Genomic DNA, 20,742 nt, shown 5'->3' on the forward strand with positions numbered 1-20,742 from the left:
TTTTCAGAAAGAATCCTCCTATGCAAACATTCCTTTAAATGCAAATGAGGAGTCTCGAGAATTCTCCAGATGGGTGCTGAAAGTGGGAGGGACATATCCAAGACAAGGAGGCTAAAAGAGTCTCAGCTTCCTCTTCCATTTCTTCCTGACTGGTTTAAAGGTTTAAGAGGGATTGTGTCCTCCAGTGCCCAGAGACCTGCTACATTCAGGATCCCCGTCGAGAGAGTCCGGGAAGTGTCTGGAGTGGTCTGATCTCCTCACAGCCTCCAACTCACTCTACAATGCAGCCTGGAGACAGAAGGAAAGCAAATGCACAGGATCGTCTGGAAACCCCTTCTCCATTCCATGGGCTGTTCCCTACCACCTCTCCCCTCCTCCCATCAGCAACTGTCCAAATGTAGGGATGGAAATATCTTCCTCACCCCCAACCACTTCTTCACTTTCACCTCCATGACACAGTTCAGATCTTTCCTGCGGGGGGTGAGGGGGTACACCAGAAATCAGAAAATCAGAAATCAGAAAAAGTGGAAGTCAATAAAATTGAAAAGAGGAAGTCAATAGAGAAAATCAATGAAACAAAAAATTGATTCTTTGAAAAGGTCAATAAAACTGACAAACCTCTAGCAAGACCGGCAAAAAAGAGAAAACACAAATTACCAGTATCATCAATGAAATGGGATAAAACAAGAGATATAACAGATATCACATGGATAATAAGGAAATATTACAAACTACACTACATGCATAAATTTGACAATTTAGATGAAATGAACAAATTCCTTGAAAATTAGTAAACACCACAATTTATCCAAGATGAAAGAGATACTATGAACAGCCCTATAACTAATAAAGAAATTTAACTCATAATTTTAAAACTTCCTAAACAGAAATCTCCAGGCCCAGATGATTTCACTGAAAGGAAGTTTTTTTAACACAAATTTTACACAGTTTCTTCCAGAAAATAGAAATTTATTTTATGAACCTAGTATTCCTTGATATCAAACCAGACAAAGACAGTATAAAAAAGAAAACTACAGACAAGACAGATGTATCTCACGACTATGGGTGCTAAAATCCTTAACAAAATATTAATAAATAAAATTTAGCAGTATATAAAAAGAATACCACATGGTAAGTGGGGTTTATTTCAGAGATGCAAGGTTGGTTCAATACTTGAAAATCAATCAGTGTAGTTCACCATCAACAGGTGAAAGGTGACGAATTAAAAGATCACATCAGAAAAAAAAAAAAGATCATACCAATTAATGCAGAACAAAGCATTTGACAAAATTCAGTACCTGTTCGAGACAAAAGCTCTCAGAAAACTAGGAATAGAGGAGAATTTCCTCAACTTGACAAGCAACATCTATCAAAAACTATACTTGGGCTTCCCCGGTGGCGCAGTGGTTGAGAGTCCGCCTGCCGATGCAGGGGACACGGGTTCGTGCCCCAGTCTGGGAAGATCCCACATGCCGCGGAGCGGCTGGGCCCGTGAGCCATGGCCGCTGAGCCTGTGCATCCGGAGCCTGTGCTCCACAATGGGAGAGGCCACAACAGTGAGAGGCCCGCGTACCGCAAAAAAAAAAAAAAAAAAAAAAAAACCTATACTTTAAGTCCCTTACATACGAACTAGTTCCACTCCAAGAATGTGTTCATAAATCCAATTTGTTCATAAGTTCAACAAATTTAGCCTGTGTACCCAACTAACACAATCGGCTATATAGTACTGTACTGTAATCAGTTTATAATATTTTTCACACGAATCATATATGAAAAACAAACACAAAAAATAAAGAAAACATTTTTAATCTTAGAGTACAGTCCCTTGAAAAGTACAGTAGTACAGTACAACAGCTGGCATACCGGGGCTGGCATCGAGTGAACAGGCAAGAAGAGTTACTGACTGGAGGAGGGAGAGGAGGTGGGAGACAGTAGAGCTGAAGAATTGTCAGCAATAGGAGGCGGAGGACAAGCTGCAATTTCACTCATGCCCGACTTCAATGGCACAGGTTCTGGTTCCTTGCTGCATTCAATTATATTTACCCACTTGAAAAAAATGATCCAGTGATGTCTGGGTAGTAGCTCTTTTTTTCTCATCATAGATGACACGGTAGCACTGGATTGCGTTCTGAATGGCTGCTGCAATCTTCGTGTACCATTCTAGGTTCAGGTCCTGTGTCTCAAAAACTAACAGTGCATCCTCAAATAAAGAAAATCCCCTTGTCATTTCCTTCATTGCGAATCTCTTTGGCTCTTCAGTTACTTCTTCTTCCTCTTGTTGCTCCACTCTCTCAATTATTTTCACTTTTGTTTCCATCTTTATTGCTTGGCACTTCTTAGCAGTACCAGCTACATCACCGCTGCATTTACGCTTGCTTCCAGACATCCTGGGCTTGAAATAAAGATACTGTACTACTGTACTCTATACAGTACTGTAAAGTACGCAAAAGCACAACCACTTGTAGAGGATGCATGCGTGTGACAATGTACACCAGACAAGTGAACTAACTTACGTGACTGGACATGTGAACGCATGTTTGCATCTTCAAAAGTTCACAAATTGAGGGTTTGTATGTAGGGGACTTACTGTAGCTAGCATCAAACTTAATGATGAAAGACTGACTGCTTTCCACCTAAGATCAAGAACAAGATAAGGATGTCTGCTCACACCCCTATTAACAACATAGTATTGGAAGTTCTAGCTAAGGCAATAAGGCAAGAAAAGTAAATAAAAGGCTTACAGATCAGAAGGGAAGTAAAGTGTTGCTCTTTGCAAATGATGCGACGGTCTCCATAGAAAATTCTATGGAATCTACCAAGAAAAAAACCTCCTAGAACTAATAAGGGAGTTCATCAAGGTCTCAAGGTAAAAAATTAACATACAAAAATTAATTGTATTTCTATATCTTCACATGAATACATGGAAACCAAAACTAAACATAAAATACCATTTACAATCCCTTTAAAAAATTAAATATTTAGGTATAAATCTAACAAAATAAGTACAAGACTTGTATACTAAGATCTAGAAACTGCTGATGAAAGAAATTAAAAAACCTAAACAAATAGAGAGACACCCTATGTTCATGGACTGTAATACTCAACATAGTAAAGATGTCAATTCTCCCTAAATTGATGTACAGGTTTAAAGTAATTCCTATCAAAATCTCAGCAAAATATTTGTAAATATAAGCAAGATTATTCAAAAATTTGTGTGAAGAGACAAAGGAATTAGAATAGGTAAAATAATTTCAAGGAAGAAGAATAAAATAGGAGTCACTCAACCCAATTTTAAGACATTATGTAACTATGGTAATCAAGACTGTGAGGTATTGTCAGAAGAATAGACCAATGGAGCAGAATAGAAAACCAAAACATGGCCCCACACAAGAACAGCCAACTGATTTTTGACAAACGTGTAAAAGCAGTTCTATGGAGGAAGGGGAGAGTTTTCAACAAATGGTGCTGGAGTGACTGGATATCCAAAGGCAAAAAAAAAAAAAAACCTCAACTACATCTCAAATCTTGTACAAAATTAACTGTAAATAGGTCATATATTTAACTTTCAAATGTAAACTATAAAATATTTGTAAGAATACGTATTCTTCAGCATCTAGGGCTTGGTAAAGAGTTTTTAAACTTGACACCAAAAGCACAACTCATGAAAGAAAACAATAGATAAAGTGGACTTCATCAAAATTAAAAACTATTGCTCTTCAGAAAATCTTGTTAAGAGAATGAAAAGAAAAACTACAGACTGGATATTAGTTCTCTATTGCTTCCATAGCAAATTACCACAAATTTAACAGCTTAAAACAACACCCATTCATTCTTTTACAGTTATGTAGGTCAGAAGTCTGGTAGGCTAGGCTAGTTTCTCTGCTCTAGGTCTCCTTTAGCAGGAGGGCTGTGTTCCTTTAGAGACCCAGGTGATTAATCTTCCAGACTCATTCTGGTTGGTGGCAGAGTTCAGTTTCACTCATTTGTAGGACTAATGTTGCCATTACCTTGCTGGGGTCGTTCTTAGCTTCTAGACATCTCCTGCATTCCTTTGCTAGTGATCCACTTCCTCCATCTTCAAAGTCAGCAATGGTGAGTTGAATCCTTCTCACACTTCAAATCATTCTGACCTCCTCCCCTTTCCCCCTCCCCCTCCCCCCTCCTCCTCCTCCTCCTCCTTCTTCTTCTTTTTCTTCTTCTTCTTTTTCTTCTTCTTCTTCTTCTTCTTCTCCTTCTCCTTCTCCTTCTTCTTCTTCTTCTTCTTTCCTTCTTCTTCTTCTTTCCTTCTTCTTCTTCTTTCCTTCTTCTTCTTCTTCTTTTCTTTCTTCTTCTTTTCTTCTTCTTCTCCTTCTCCTTCTTCTTCTTCTTCTTCTTCTCCTTCTCCTTCTCCTTCTCCTTCTCCTTCTTCTTCTTCTTCTTCTTTTCTTCTTCTTCTCCTTCTCCTTCTTCTTCTTTTCTTCTTCTTCTTCTTTCCCTCTCTCTCTGTCCCCTGCTTGCTTCCTCTTCTACTTTTAAGGTCTCACGTACTTACAGTGAGCCAGATAATTCATAATTTCCCTATTTCAAAATCACTCACTTACTAATCATTTTTTAAATATTTATTTATTTAGGCTTCACCAAGTCTTAGTTGTGGCATGAGAACTCTTGTTGCAGCATGCATGCAGGATCTAGTTCCCTGACCAGGGATCAAACCCGGGCCCCCTGCATTGGGAGTTCTGGACCACTGGAACACCAGGGAAGTCCCTCATTTACCAATTTTAATTGCATCTGAAAACTCCCTTCACAGCAGCACGTAGATTAATGTTTGACTGAATGATCAGGGAACAGGAATCTTGGAGGGAAATCTTTGAGATTTTGCTTACTACAGACTTGGAGAAATTATTTGCAAAACCGTATATCTGACTCATATCTAGAAAATGGGCAAAGAGATGAAAAGCATTTCACTGAAGAGGATATACAAATGGCAAATAAGCACATAAAAAGATGTTCAACAACACTAGTCATCAGAGAAATGCAAATTAAGATTACAATGAGATATCACTACACACCTGTCAGAATTGCTAAAATGAAAATAGTGACAAAACCAAATGCTGATGAGTATTTGGAGGAACTGGATCTCTCATCCATTGTTGGCGGGAATGTAAAATAGTACAGCCACTGCAGTCCTGGGTGTTTATCCCAGAGAAGTAAAAACTTAGGTCCACACAAAAACTTTTACACAAATTTATATTGTTACCTTATTTCTTTTATAATAGCCCGAAACTGGAAATAACCAAAATGTCCTTCAGTGAATGGGTGAATGGTTAAATGTACTGGTACAACCATACGATGAATGTATTAGTAAGCATTCTCTAGAGCTAGATAGATGATAGACAGATGATAGATAGATGATAGATAGATAGATAGATGATAGATAGATGATAGATAGATAGATGATAGATAGATGATAGACAGATGATAGATAGATAGATAGATGATAGATAGATAGATGGATAGATAGATGATAGATGGATAGGTAGATGGATAGATAGATGATAGATAGATAGATGATAGATAGATGATAGATAGATGATAGATAGATAGATAGATGATAGATAGATGATAGGTAGATAGTAGATAGATGATAGATAGATAGATGATAGATAGATAGATAGATGATAGATGATAGATAGATAGATGATTGATAGATAGATAGATAGATAGATGATAGATAGATGATAGGTAGATAGATAGATAGATGATAGATAGATAGATAGATAGATAGATAGATAGATAGATAGATAGATAGATAGATGGATAGATTTTAAGGAATTGGCTTGTATAATTGTGGAGGCTGTCAAGCCTAGAATCTGCACAATAGCCTGGCAGGCTGGAGACCCAGAGAAGAGCTGATGCTGTAGCTCAAATCTGAAGACAGCCTGTTGGCAGTTTCCTTCTTCCTTGGGAGAAGTCAATCTTTTTTCTATTAAGTCCTTCAATGAATTGGATGAGGCCCACTCACATTATGGGTCTCTGCTGTATTCAAATTCTACTGATTTAAATGTTACTCTCATCTTTAAAAATACCTTCACAGAAACAAATAGAATAATGTTTGACCAAATATCTGGGAACCATGACCTAGCCAAGTTAACGCATAAAATTAACGTCACAATGGAGTACTACTCAGCGATAAAAAGGAATAGCAGGTTGAAACTCGGGGGAATTCTGCCGAATGAAAAATTGCAGTCTCAAAAGGTCACATACTGTATGATTCAATTTACATAGCATTTTCAAAATAACCAGAATACAGACATGGAAAACAGATCAGTGTTTGTGGAGAGAGAAGGGTGTGACTATCGGGAAACACGAGGGGGATTTTTGGTGATGGAGCAGTTCTGTACCTTGATTAGTGTTGTGGTTTCAGGAATCTACACATGTAACAATGTGGCATAAAACTATACACACACATTGTGCCAAGGCCAGTTTTCTGCGTCTGATATTGTTCCATAATTATTTAAGTTGTAACCGGTGGGGTTAACTAATGGAGAACACACAGGATTTCTCTGCACCATCTTTGCAACTTCCCATGAATCTACAACAATTTAAGAATAAAAAATTATTAAAAAAAGGATTTATAGCAAAGAGTCAACATGCATATTTTCAAAAGTAAGCACATATTCCTCTGAAATAACACAAGCTTTTTTTTTTTAATCTTTTTCCTGTTGTTGTTGTTGTTGCTGTCTTTATAAGAATGTCCAAAACTTTTCGCTCAGAAGGAATTTACACAGGCACCAATGAATGCAGTGATGCTTGATAATACCTAAGAAAGGAAGCAGGAAAGGGAAGCAAAGCTTAGGATGTCCCCTGCCTGAATACCAAGAAGCCACTGAGGTGACCAAACCCCCAGTTGGCAGGCTCCTGAAGCCTGAACCCCTCACTCTCTTCCTTATTCTCTCCTCAAGTGATCCTGGGTTTGCAGCAGTCCCTCTGAACCAGAATTTGTTCTTTTCCATTTCCTCACCTTTTTAAGACAATTTCCTTTCTTTCCATTTCTGTCTAAACCAACAGCTATAAATAAAGCAACACCACTGTCTGCAAAGGCCACCCAAATCTGTGTTCATAGATTCCATTCATATGACCATAATAAGCCCACAGATATGATCAACCTTTCCCAAGGCAAGTTATTTATAACTATTAGTGGTGACAATTGAAAAGTACATGTGCAATTTATTTTTGAAGCCACAGAGATTCATTGAAGCTGATCCTCTAGTTATGGGACTAGACTGCATTCACATTACCTTTCAAACATTACCTCTAAACTCAAAATAAGGGAATTCCCTGGAGGTCCAGTGGTTAGGACTCAGCACTTTCACTGCCGTGGGCCTGGGTTCCATCCCTGGTTGGGAAACTAAGATCCTGTGAGCCTCACGGAGAGGCCAAAATAATAATAATAATAATAATTTTTAAATAAAATAAAAATAAGAACCATGTAGACAGGACCTTAGAGGAGCCTAAAGAACCTGCCAAAAAAAGAGGGCAGCAACCGATGGCCTCCAGTCAAAGGGGTAGGACAGGTTTGGGATGACACAACCGGACTGGCTCATGGGAACATGGTCCACAGTGAGGAGGCTTGTCTACGGTGCTGCCCAATCCCTTTCCAGCAGCCTTGACTCCTTCTTGCTTAGCAAGATCCTCCTTCCCCTCTGACCCTGTCAACAGGTGTTAACTGACCCCCCCACCCAGGGCTCTGCGCCTTCTGCTGGGGCCTCCCCCCCATCTCCCCATCCGTGAGAATGAATAAGCAGGGTTTGGCTGACCCTTCCTCCTGCCTGTGGTTATTACAGCTGACTCACCAGACCATCCTGGGTACACAGTTTTGAATATTGAAGCAATTCACTTCACGTTAGATCATATTTCCCTCTGTCATTACATATTCTTGGAAAACATGATTTTTAATGGCTGCAAACGTTGCCGGGACCATCTGCTTATTTGATGTTGGCATTCAAGCTGGCAGACAGAGAAAACAAATTTATGGCTACTGAAGGGGAAAGGAGGGGAGAGATAAATTAGGGGTTTGGGATTAGCAGATACACAATACTATATATAAACTAGATAAACGACAAGGTCCTACTGTGCAGCACAGGAAACTATACTCAATATCTTGTAATAAACTATAATGGAAAAGATCTGAAAATATATATATATAATATATATCTATAACTGAATCACTTTGCTGTACAGTGATTTACAGCATTGTAAATCAACTATACTTCAATACTATAATAAGGCAGTTTCCTATCTACTTGAACAAATGCCATAATATCCAAGTTATTATCCCAAACCTCCTTGCCTCATAGGAACTTGAGTTGGAAAGGGTGAGGGTCGACTTTTTAAACCCTTAGTGCGGTAGTCAGGTAGAAACCTTCTTCCTGTACATAGACCATCTTGATAGCTCTGAAGAAGAGAAAGGACACATTAGTCCCCTGTGTGGGACCCTCAGTAAAGATTATGAGAAAGTCAGGCGATGGTAATCACAGCCTTGTTTATTGAACATGTACTAAGTTGCAGGCTCTGCACAAAGCACTTTGATAGAAACCTATCACCACCCCTTCATGGCAGTATTTTTAGCACAAAATGACAAGGGGACGAATGTTAGCTGCACGTTGCAAGAGCTGAGAGCCATCTCTGCACTAGATCAGTGTGGCCGGCGGGGCAGATGTCTCACCCACCAGCCTCATACACAGCTTCAAGTCTACGGGGTTCCCGGCACCTGGGAAATCTCAGATCTTTCCCAAAGCCTTTTGCACAGTAGCTCGTTCTGGCTTCATTGGCTGGGGGGATGAGCCACCCCCCGGGCCTCTTGACCACAGGCTTTGTGGGGACAGTGGTTCCCTGAGTGTGGGAATTTCAGAGATGGAAGGAATCTCTCATTTGCTGCTTCCGGCTGGTCCTGGGCTTCATCCTGATGGAGTTCTACCTTCTGGCAAGGAGGAGCTGGAGACAACATCACTTTATCCACAAGCCAGATTCCCCCCACCATCGCCCAGCTCCCTCTCCGCTTCCCACAGGAATTCCACCCCCGGCAAGGGCAGGAAGAGGGCCCAGGAACCCCTATCTGCTGTGCTCATTCATTGGCAAGAGCCCTCTTGCTTACAGCACCCCATGTCCCCCCAGTAATTACATATGGGAAGAGAAGGTAAAAGGTGGGCTTGACAGTGACCGGTGATGCGCTTAGCGTCCCACCCTGTACCTCCTCTCACCTCCCCAAGAGAAGAGAATGGAGTCACCCAACTGCTACACACCACGCATGTTCAAGGACTGGGGACACAGCAGGAAAGAGCACAAAGGTGACTGGCCGCAGCTGTTTCTCGCGGCTGCACCACCGGCACGTCCCCGAGAGCAGCAGGTCCGATGCTGCACCGACCATCTCCCTCGGAAATGACGTTCATTTCTAACACCCCAAGTCTCTGACTCACCAGCTGCCCTGATTCTTCCTGCCAGCTGCAGGGACGTGGCGAGACAGCAAATCTTTGGAGCTCCCAGCCATCGACAGAAAAGTCCATGATTTCGAGGGGTCCCCAAACCTTGGGGCCCGGCTTTGTGGGAAGGTACACACTGGGCTGTGACAATTTGGCAGCCAAACCCCCCTGCTCCAAGCTGCAGATTAAAACCCCAACCCTGCAGAACTCCACGTCTAAGGGTCACAGACACAGCTATAAGACAGGGGCATGAGGATGGGGCCACCTTTAGCTCCTGGTGAAAAAGACTCCTGGTCTGTTTTTCTGGCAGATTCCAGCCACCTCCAGTCCTGAGGCAGAGGGTCCAAGCTGGTGTCTCCCTCCCCCTTCATCCCTGTGAACACAACAGACTTGATAGGAGCCAAATGTTCTCATTTCTAAAGGTCTCAGCAGGAAAGCCTGAAACTCATCCTTTCAGGCCTGAGGACCTGAGGGAAACTGTCGGCTTCTGTAGCCAGGGAACGGGGCAGGGCGTGAGGGCTTGTGGGGAGTCTCCTGGTACCCGTGACACAGAGCACATGTGTGTGGACATTAGTGGGCATGGAAAAGCCACAGCGTCTGGCCAGGTGGAAAGAAAGCCCAAAGCAGCATTTGGACAAATGTGCTACTATTATTTCCATCCAAAAAGCAACAGAGGTCAAGGTGAGAGCCGTTAGCTCATGCAGGCGGCAGGTAGAGCATCAAAGCCAGATCAGAGCACACACGCTCACTTCCAAAGGGGGCGTTCGCTCCAGAGTGGTCTGTGAGTGCCCAACAGTGAGCACTTTAAACTCCTCAAACTGACCTCAGGTGGCCTCGGCCTGCAGCGGCTTGAAGCAGGATTTCGGTTCCCGCCAGAGATTGAGGTCAGGCCGCGGCAGTGAGAGCACTGAATCCTCGCCTCTAGACCACCAGGGACCAGTGGCCAGTGACAAGGCCCTGGCCCGTCCGCTGTGTAGAAATGAATTTCCACAGAGAGACAGAAAGTAGTGAAACAAGCAAAGTGTTTATTAGGAGGGGAAAAGGTACGTGTGGATAGACACACAGGCGGGCTCAGAGAGAGAGTCTCGCCTCCGTGGTAGTTTGAATCACTATTATGGGGCATTTCTTCCGGTTTCCTTTGGCCAATTATCTTGCTTTGCCTGGTTCTGAGTCCGTATTTGGTTTATCTCAGGGTCCTCCCCTGTGTGCGTGCACATCTCTCAGCCAAGATGGATTCTAGCGAAGAGGCCTATGGGTAGGTTGACATCACCTACTATGGGGTGGCGGCCCCTCCGTTTTTGACCTTCAAGGAGCCTTTCTGCGCATGTGTAGTCGGGAAGGTCTCCTTGATCTCAAGAATGAGGAATATGCGGTCTTTTCTCTCTCATCTGGGTGTGGCTCAGCTCCTCTCCTGCTCCTGCTATCTTGGAGTATCTGTCCACAGGGGAGAAACTCCAGCAGTTCAGCCTGAGGCCCATCTATCTCCTGCCTCAGAATGACTGGTTGCTCCAAGCTCCCCTTCCCTCTTCACGAACATCACAGGATCCGGGGTTTAAGGTTCCGTGTTGGTGCCCAGGGAGGCCGGCCCTGGTTCTCACTTATCTATTTGGTGTCAACCAACCTGGGGTAGCCATGGGACTACAGTAAGCTGCTAAGAGTGGGGCAGCAGTATTTCAAACAGACACCCAAACACCTGTTTTTCTTGTTAAGTAAAAACAAGTTAATAGTCACACCAAAACCATGAAGAAAACCACAAGTGACCCAAGGATTTCTGACTCACCCCCTAGTCTGAGTAGTTTGTGACATTCCACCCAAAGCCATCACCCACCTGCAGGGGCACAGAAATGCCGATCAGCGGTCCTTTTGTCTCCCTAACTCAGGGTAATTACCCATGTGGCCTGCTCCCAGATCGCTCTTGCTTTCAGATTTAAAAAAAAGAAAAAGAAAAAAAGAACAGCCAAAAAAAAAACACCCACCTTTCCCTTAAGCCCAAGTGACTAAGAAAAGCTAGCAAGGACCCTCCCTCAGACCATAATTGTGGGAAACCTCTTGCAAAACAGTTTCTCTGCAAGATAAACCGTGTCTGTTCCCAGCAGCTAAGTGCCACACCCGAGAGGACTGGTGAGAGATTTCCTTTAAGAAACTTCAAGAAAACGTTAAGAAAGTTCACTCTCCTACGCACCAGGAATAGCTGTGAAGATTGACTTACACCCTGAGAAAGATCTTTGCTTTTCTTTTTTTTTTTTTTGGTCTTTAAAAATATAATTCAGCACAACATGCACCCCATTCTGGAAAGCCGGGTCGGGAAGCTCTCACTCAGTCTGGGACTCGGAGCTCCCACGAGCAGAGGGTCTGGTACATACCAGGCACAGCCAGGGCCCTTTCCTGGCTCGCTGGGCTAGGTATGTGCCACGAGCCCGGCTGCCCGTGAGAGCAGCGGGCCAGCCAGGCCCCAGAGCCCTCCAGGAAGAGATGGCCAGTGTGGAAGTTGTCACGCTCTGTGTCACGCAGCTCAGGGCACGTGGTCGCACCTGGAGGGAACTGGGCCTAGGCCCCAAGCCAAAGACTGCCTTGCTTGGGCTGGACGGTAAGCTCGGTGGGCTGTGAGGTTGCCTGTTCCCCAGAGCTTCCCCGGGGAGGTGGCGGGGAACTGGGACCATCCGACCCATCAGAGTCTCCCTCTCGGGGTTGGCAAGAGCCTGGAGGTCACAGTAGGGACAGATGAGGGGACAGCCCCACCTCCACCTGCCCTCGGCCCAGCGCCTTGGGCCCCTAGACCCTCCACCCTCCTGCCCTGCTGTGCCTGTATCTGCCTGGGTCCCCTGCGCTTCCCCAGCCTGCCCAGGCCCTGGGGACCACCCCCACTCCCTGAAAGATGACCCATAGCATGGTGTTCAGGACCTCGCGGACAAGGCAGCAGCTGAAACTCAGAGAAGACACGAAGGGCAGGAATATGAACGGGCTGCCTGGGGGCCCCGGGGTGAAGAGGGGCTGGGCGTCCAAACCCGCACCTGCAGGAGCTGCCCCGCTCACGCCTGTCATGGGAGCATCAGCTCAGGGCACAAGGAAATGTGACTCTGCTCAGGGAAACATATCTTCCCCAGAGGTCTCGCCGCGAACTGGGAACCCCCCGCCATTCGAACCTCCCCCACGCCCGGCTGGTCCTAGCTTGTTGCCTCTGCACCTCTGTTGACTGCTCTGTGGGATGAGGCACAAGAAAGGTGACATTCAGCCAGGACCTTCTAAGCTTTTCCACTACGTTTCCTATATTTCAACATAGGATCACAACCAGCTTAAGAGGTTGGAGGTTTGGCCCATTTTATGGATGAAGGGGCTGAAGCAGAGTGAGGTTATGTAACATGTGCAGGGCCGGGTGGGCGGTTGGAGGCCCTGTTTCACCCGTGAACATCAGGCCCTGCAGCCCGTTGTTCTGCAGTCACTGACACACGCACAGTGTCTCACCTTCCAGCTGCACCTGGCCGAGGCCAGTGCCCTAGAGAAAAAGAATCTGGAGGGTCTAACGCTTGACCCTCTGCCACAGAGCGGTCCTCGGCACCGGGCATCTCGGGAGAAGGTAGGGTGGGGTATTCCAAGGGTCTTCTGCCCTGGAGGGCGTCTTTGGACAGCCTCTCTGGGCGCCCTCCGGCACCTCACGTCAGCATCACGGGCGCTGGCTGGTGTACGGCTGGCTGCACGCCTCATCGTTTTAGCTAGGACATTTCTACAAATCTTTTTTATGGGTATTGAAAAGAAACAACCTTGAATTTGAGAGTCATAATGTTCCGCTCTGCAGCACTCAGAATCTATGTCACCCCTGAGGCTCCGAACCCAGCCGTTAGCAGGAAAAAGAGTCCTCTGAACCTCAAGGAAAGACACAAATCACTTCAGAAGGCCAAGACCCCTTCTCTAGACACCCTCAAGACTGCCTCCTTCGGAGTCTACAGACTTAGAATGATGTGTAAAGTGACAACTTTGACACGCCACAGAGGGGAGTATCCAGCCTGGCTCCAGAGTTCCTAGGACATGCTGGTTGGTGACCAGAAACAAGGAAAAGCCAGGAGCAGCAAAAGCTGCTGTCCGGGGGCTGCATGCCCACTGGCCATGACGGCTTATCACAACTTGGGCGACTTTCATGACTTTTACCTGGATATACAAAATCTTTAAAACCTGGTTGCCCTACAGGTGAAAATAATAAAGCTTTCAGTGAAGATGTAAGGAAGCCAAGAAAGTGTGTGGCACGTTCCAGAAAAGAGCTCCTTCCCTGGCATCGTACTCTTAACTGTTGTTTCCACAGGTTGGGACACAAGGTCAATTCTTAGTATCCATGCATTTTCTTCCTCCTTTTGGGCCTAGGGCTCTTTAAGTAACCAGTCAAATCTTGATGTCTCTTTACAAACTTGGACTGATTTGCAAAGATGTTCACCGAAGTTTTATATATAGTTGTAAAAAGTTGGCACTGGTGTATTTGTCCCATCATATGGGAATGGTTAAATAAATTATGGTACATCCATAAGATGGAAAAAACAGCAACAAGTCCAAGATGGTGTTTTTCAAGGCTGTTTAACACTGTGGAAACTTGGTTATGCTCTAATGTTAAGTGGAAAGCTATAGTTACACACAATTATATACACAATGAATACCGAAACTACAATAAATCATACATATATGTGTATAAACATATAGCTGGAAAGAAATATAACAAAATGTCAAGAGTGGCTATCTCTGCATGGTGAGATTGGAGTTCATTTCTATTTTCTCCTGTGTGCCTTCATTATTTTCCATACGTTGTCTTTCGAATTTAAAAAAGCTATTGAAATTTCCACCAAAAATGACAAGAAAAACATTTTCCATCGTTAACAGTGCAAGTTTGGAATAAGAGGAAAATTTTCTACACGACACTTCAGTTAGATACTGCCCTGGTCTGCCTCGGCCCTGCAGAGATGGGCTTGACCTGCGGCGCCGGCCTCTTGTCCCTGTTTCCAAGAAGGAAGCAGACGGGGCTCAGGCCGGGCAGCAAAGGATGGGGAGCAACGCTTGAAACTGACAACAAAGCGTCTCAGTACGTCTGACTTAAAGCATCCAGTGTTTTCTGTGTCTTTCAGGATGTTTTTGATGCTGTAATGAGATGCAGGAGAAGGCTATATAATTGTTTACATTGGGGGCTTTTTTTTTTTTAAGAAAGGTGTCAGGTATAAGCCACAGGATACGTGAAGGTGCTGAAGACACTCATGGACCCCAGCGTGGAGCGTGACCATGGCTCAGCTTCCCTGTCCCACGACAGCTCTGACCAAGGGGCAGTTCCACCTGGAGCGCTGTGCGGTGGGCGGGAAGGGGTGATTTCCAAGGCTGTACTGGCTGCAACGGAGAGGAGGCCACGCGGATGGCCCCACCCCCACCCCCGGGGTGCAGCCAGCAGGACTGGCCAGTGCGAGTTCCCTGCTTAGGACGGAAGCAGCACTGAAGGCCAGTCTCTGATGTGGCTGCACGTGACCCTGCGTAATCACCCACATGCCCCTGGGCATCTCCCATCTGGCTTCCTTCACTCCCCCTGCAAATGTTTAGATCATAAAATTTGCTTCTCCAATATAGGCCAGAAAACTTGGTTTCAGAATCCTGCACACTCCAAACATCCTGCCAACACCCGTGCTCCCGATGAGGTGGCCATCACCCCCCGGAAGGATGTTTCACATCCGCACTCCCCAGCCTCTGGAACAGAGGACGTGGCTCCGTGTGGCCAGCCTAGGAATCGGCCCCCAATATACAGGGGAGCCCACGGGCAGGGGTAGCCTTCCAGCTGGCCTGGCGCTCAGGTCTACGGAGTTGGCCAGGCCACCGAGGTGCAGGGGGCCTGAAGGAGGGGCCCTCGGGACTTCTGCCGCCGCCAGGACAAGGTGACATACGCCCTAGAGCTCTTCTGCTCTGTGGGCTGCATCTCTAATCACTGTCCTTCCTAACTTGAGGATTTGAGACAATGACATGAGATCATGGTGAAGGCTTGGTACGTATGATAAAATGGTGAAAATCCTATGTAAATGCAAGTTATTTTGATTTGTTTTTGAAAAAACTTTTTTTAAGGCAAAGTAACAATAAGCCTAAAGATGTAGTCATTAATGATTTCAGGTAAGAGTTTCTGCTTCAGGCTGAGGAAGCGGGATGGAGAAGAAGGAAGGACGGGCGCTCAGAGCAGGGCTGGGGGCGGAGCAGGGGGCGGGGCGGAGGGCAGGGAGAGACTGGGGTCAGCCAATGACAGCTACGGGGGGGGCAGAGGAGGGCAGGGCCTGCAAGGACAACTCTGGGGAGCTGGGCAGGGAGGACACAGGGGTGTGGGGAGCAGAGGTAGAGGCCCAAGGGTCGCTGGGCGTGCAAGTCTTGGGGACGGAGGAGATGATAGTAGGCCCTCACCAGGGACCTGGAAGGACTTCAGGTGCTCGGTTTGGGACTGGAGCGTCTCCGGATGCCACGCTCCGGGAGGCTGGTAGGGGCGCTGAGCTACAAGATGCTGCCCAAGGCTTTCCTTCCTAAAGCAGATGTGAGCAGAGGCACACTCGGCCGTACCACTAATGTGCACTGTGCAGGCAACGATTTTCACATCGAGTTTGAGAGCAGGAAGGACCCCTGGACCAGCATTTCCCAATATTTCTCCTCATCACCACCATCACCACACAAAGAGGGTTTTGTGGTCAAAAGTCGAGGGAAATGCTCACTGAACACCCTGAGGGGTCCTCTTCCTGCAGGTATTTGCACGGCCTGTAATATGCTAACAAGTTTCGTAAGAGAAAAGATGGGGCTTCCCTGGTGGCACAGTGGTTGAAAATCTGCCTGCCAATGCAGGGGACACGGGTTCGAGCCCTGGTCCGGGAGGATCCCACATGCCGCGGAGCAACTGGACCCGTGAGCCACAACTACTGAGGCTGGAGCCTGTGCTCCGCAACAAGGGAGGCCGCAATAGTGAGAGGCCCGCGCAGCACGATGAAGAGCGGCCCCCGCTTGCCACAACTAGAGAAAGCCCTCGCACAGAAACGAAGACCCAACACAGCCAAAATAAATAAATAAATTAATAAACTCCTACCCCCAACATCTTCTTAAAAAAAAAAAGAGAGAAAATATGGAAAAGTCATTGTTTTCCAGGTGCACTTGACCAAGGAGAGACACCTACAAGCATCTGGAACACCTTTCACTGTTGCTCATTTAAAAGAAGAAGAAGGAGAAGCTAAGGAGGTTGAAGGACTTAGCTGAGGCCATTTGACCAGTTCACCGTGGATTCAGAAGCTACCCCTTCCCTTGTTTACTCCCTCAGGTATATCTGGCCCAGGTCTCCCGCTCCACTCAGGTAACCTGCTTACGTTGAATTCCACCATCTTCCCTTCATGCAACCTCCCTCCCTATCACCCCAGAAGCAATACTATGAAGGCGAATTTTGTAGAACCTTTAACCATGTGTCCCACTGCTAAAGATACACATTGATCATGTGCTGCTTGGAATTACACTGCAGCTCACTTAAGCATGGTTGTATGTGATGGTTCCATCCATTAGGAGCCAACAGAACAAGAGTATGTAACCGAAACGGTGGGCTTTTAAAACCAGATGGAGGGAGGGAGACGCAAGAGGGAAGAGATATGGGAACATATGTATATATATAACTGATTCACTTTGTTATAAAGCAGAAACTAACACACCATTGTAAAGCAATTATACTCCAATAAAGATGTAAAAAAAAAAAAAAAAACAGATGGAATCCCGGCTCACTCCCTCCTCAGGAGGCCCTCTGTCACTCACCCTCAATGGTTCACAGTAGGAACAGAGCAAAGAGACACCCCCTCATCGTGTCCAGGACCAAGGGCAAGCCCCGAAAGAGAGTGATTTGTTTAGCAGCCAGCCTCACAGGAAGGCTGGCTGGTGTGAGCTTTTTTAAAAACCTTGTCTGGGTATAATTCAAGTACCATATAGCCTGGCCTCTCCCCATCTCTCCTTTCTTGTATCTGGACCAGAAAACAAAAGGAATCATGATCTTTCCTTGTTGGACAGAAATAAACTGCTGAGCTCCTTGTTGCTTTCATGGTGGCCCTCGGACTCAGGATCGCCAGCCACTGAGATGCAGAGCACAGGAGGAGAGAGGAAAGGCTCAGTGGGGTTGCTGGACTAAGGTCAAGGATGCAAAAATAAGAGAAGAGGAAAGTCAGGGCCTAAAAGAGCTCACAGCCCAAGGTGCTGGGGTGCGGCCTCTGCCGTCAGAGCTACCCACCCAATGTGCCCACCCCCAGGCCCCCCCAGTGGAGACCTCAAAGGCCGAGACTAGGATGCCTGGAGGAGGCCACCCAGCTGGTCTCCTTCAGCCACAGACCGTCTTATCCCACCTGTGTCCCAGTGCGTGGTACAAATGTACTCCCTATGTGGACCCTTGCAGAGGATGCTCTCCGGCCTCTCTGGGATTGGATTAAGTGCCCTTCCTCAGTATCACCATGATTAGAAATCTTGTTCTGTGGGTTTGCATGCGTGAGAGCTGCCGGAGCCTCTGCTCCCCATGTGCCCAGGGCTTACACGTTCATAGGTAGTCGGTATCATTCTCACCAAACGTTTGCCATGGGCCAGGCACTGTTTAAAACACAACTGAGCACTAGCATAGACGTGGGGTGTAGGCACTATGATTAATCCCCATTTTAGAGATGAAGAAACTGAGTCAGAGAGAGTTTATATTACTTGCCCAGGTCAGACAGGTATAGTCAGGCTCCAAACCCTGGCAGTTTGGTTACCAAGGCTGTGTTCTTAACCACTTGTCATTCTGACTCTCAAGGAATGTGTGTGGAATCACTGATGGTCGAGGCCATCAATCAAGTTTCTTTAGAAACCGACTTCACGCAAAATATTACACTAGACGTGTTGCCCCAGAGTCAAGACAGGAAAGTAGGAAAGAAATAAAGAAGAGTGGTGCTGGTCAGTTCCCACACAGTGATGGCTAGTGTGATCCCATCTGGGCAACGACTGTGCAGACATCACCTGGCACAGGTGAGCAGGGGGGTGTCAGCACGAGCATGGCCAGTGCTTGTCTCTGGGGCTGGATCTCAACCAAAATGGACGTTCTTCCTTGCATTTTCCTGTTTGAATGGTTTTCATTTATAGTGAGTATTATTTGCTTTTACAGAGATCTTTTGAAAAGTTCACGGTTTAATCCCTGCCCGTGGTGTTCACCATCTGATTGGGGCAATCTACTATAAACTAATAAAAAGGAAGATGTAATGCACCCCAATGTTCACAGAAGCACTATTTACAATAGCCAAGATGTGGAAGCAACATGAGTGTCCATCGGCAGAGGAATGGATAAAGAAAATGTGATACATATATACAACGGAATACTACTCAGCCATGAAAAAGAATGAAATAATGCTATTTGTAGCAACATAGATGGACCTAGAAATGATCATAATAAGTGAAGTAAGTCAGACAAAGACAAATATTATATGGTATCATTTATATGTGGAATCTGAAATATGATACAAATGAACTTATTTAAGAAACAGAAAAAGACTCACAGACGTAGAAAACAAATCTATGGTCACCAAAGGGGAAAATGGGGAGGGAGGAAAAAATTAGGAGTTTGGGATTAACATATACACAATACTATATATAAAATAAACAATGAGGACCTACTGTAGAGCACAGGGAACTATATTCAATATCCTGTAATAAGCCATAATGGAAAAGCTGAAAAAGAATATGTGTATATGTATAACTGAATCACTTTGCTGTACACCTGAAACTAACACAATCTAAATCAACTATAGCTTCAATTAAAAAAAACAAAAAAGGAAGACGTAGAACACCCGCCCTGACCAGTGGGGGAGGAAGCCCTGTGGCCAGCGGCTTGGGGAGGATTCATGGCACAGGGAAGGCCTGTCCCAGAGCTGAGTGAGAGCAGTGCCCAGAGATGGGATCTGGGTACGATGAGTTCAGGAGAGCACGAGGTGTTTCTAGAAGGTGTGTTCCACAGAAGGTTGGTTCTGCTGTGGTTGTTTTTGTTGAATTAAAAATGTTCGAAATGATGCAAAAGAGCACATCACTCTCCATTTCTTTTCTCGGCCACTAGGAAACAGCACACCACACGCCAGGATGTTACCCTGCAAGGTCAGGTGAAGGGCGAGGCGGGCCCAGCTCAGCCGTGGGAGAAGCGGGGCCCACACGGCTCCCCGCCCCCACCTCCCCGAACCAAAACACCGCAGAGGAGGTTTTGGGAATGAAAACCACAGGTGAGTCAGCACAGGGGAACCATGTGGAGAGTCTTCATTCCACTCTTAAGACTTGAAAAGAACTTTCCAGGGAAAAGGAAGCCTCCCCCCACCCCCCACCAAGTGAGGTGGCAGCAGGCTCAGGTCACATGGGTGCCTCCTGCCACCCCCTGCCCGGGTTGACAAGGTCAAGTGAAGCTCTCCTCCTGGCCTGAGCGGCCTAAGGACTCTTCTGCCACACCACGAGGGATCTTAGTTCCCCGAGCAGGGATCGAACCCGGGCCCCCTGCAGTGGAAGCAGAGAGTCCTAACCGCTGCACTGCCAGGGAAGTCCCCAGAGGGCTCTTCTAACTCCCGGTCCCCTGCACGCCCGCCCCTGTGGAGGCGGGGAAGTGACCCCAGAATGACGGGGCAGCCACCATGACATCTGTCTTTGCTGGTTTAATAAAGAAGTTTGTGGGTGCATCGGACTCAATTCCCTAATAGTAAAAAAACACCCTTCAAAGTTTTCAAGGAAAAGTCCATGTCTAGGGCTGGGAGGGAAGGGGGCAAACTGAGAGGGAATTTTGCCCCAGAGAAGTGAGTCAGAAATACACCCGCCCCGTCCCTAAACGCGCTAAACCCTCATCACAGCTGATGGCTCCGGGTGCTTGCGTGTCTGGCACTGAGCTAGGCTCTGCGACAGTGATCTCCTTCCGTGCTCAGTGACTTCGTACCGTGGCTTCTACTATTTCCCCCCTTTTACCGACAAAGAGCCTGAGTGCCCATGGTCACCCGGCAGGTAAATGGCAGAGCTAGAATTTGAGCACAGGCCAGGCTGACTCCAAATCCTAGGCTCTTGGCCACCCCATCGCCCTGAAATGTGGCAGCAGACTGCCTCATCCTGGTCAGGTCAACACGGGAACCGGCCAGATGCCCAGGATCAACACAGAGCCAAGTCCAAGCTGGAGTGGCAGCTCACCAAAGGGTCCTGTCCCTCCAGTCACCAGCGGTGTGGCAAGGCATCAACAGAGCCCCTCAAGACTTTGTTAAGTACAAAGTCGAGCGTGTCTACGACTCCTGTG

The 20,742-nt window shown here is 46.2% G+C and overlaps 1 protein-coding gene across 1 annotated transcript in view; it reads right to left on the minus strand.

Annotated features, from left to right (window-relative positions):
* Positions 1 to 200: 200 nt before the first annotated feature.
* Positions 201 to 20,742, minus strand: part of ANAPC1 (anaphase promoting complex subunit 1) — a 167,118-nt gene continuing 146,576 nt past the window's right edge. Inside the window, exon 49 of the mRNA XM_060309199.2 lies at positions 201 to 288. The gene's annotated coding sequence lies outside the window, so the exon portion shown is untranslated. The remainder of the gene's footprint in view (positions 289 to 20,742) is intronic.

The sequence above is a fragment of the Globicephala melas genome, chromosome 12, assembly GCF_963455315.2.
Source record: "Globicephala melas chromosome 12, mGloMel1.2, whole genome shotgun sequence".
Taxonomy (NCBI): domain Eukaryota; kingdom Metazoa; phylum Chordata; class Mammalia; order Artiodactyla; family Delphinidae; genus Globicephala; species Globicephala melas.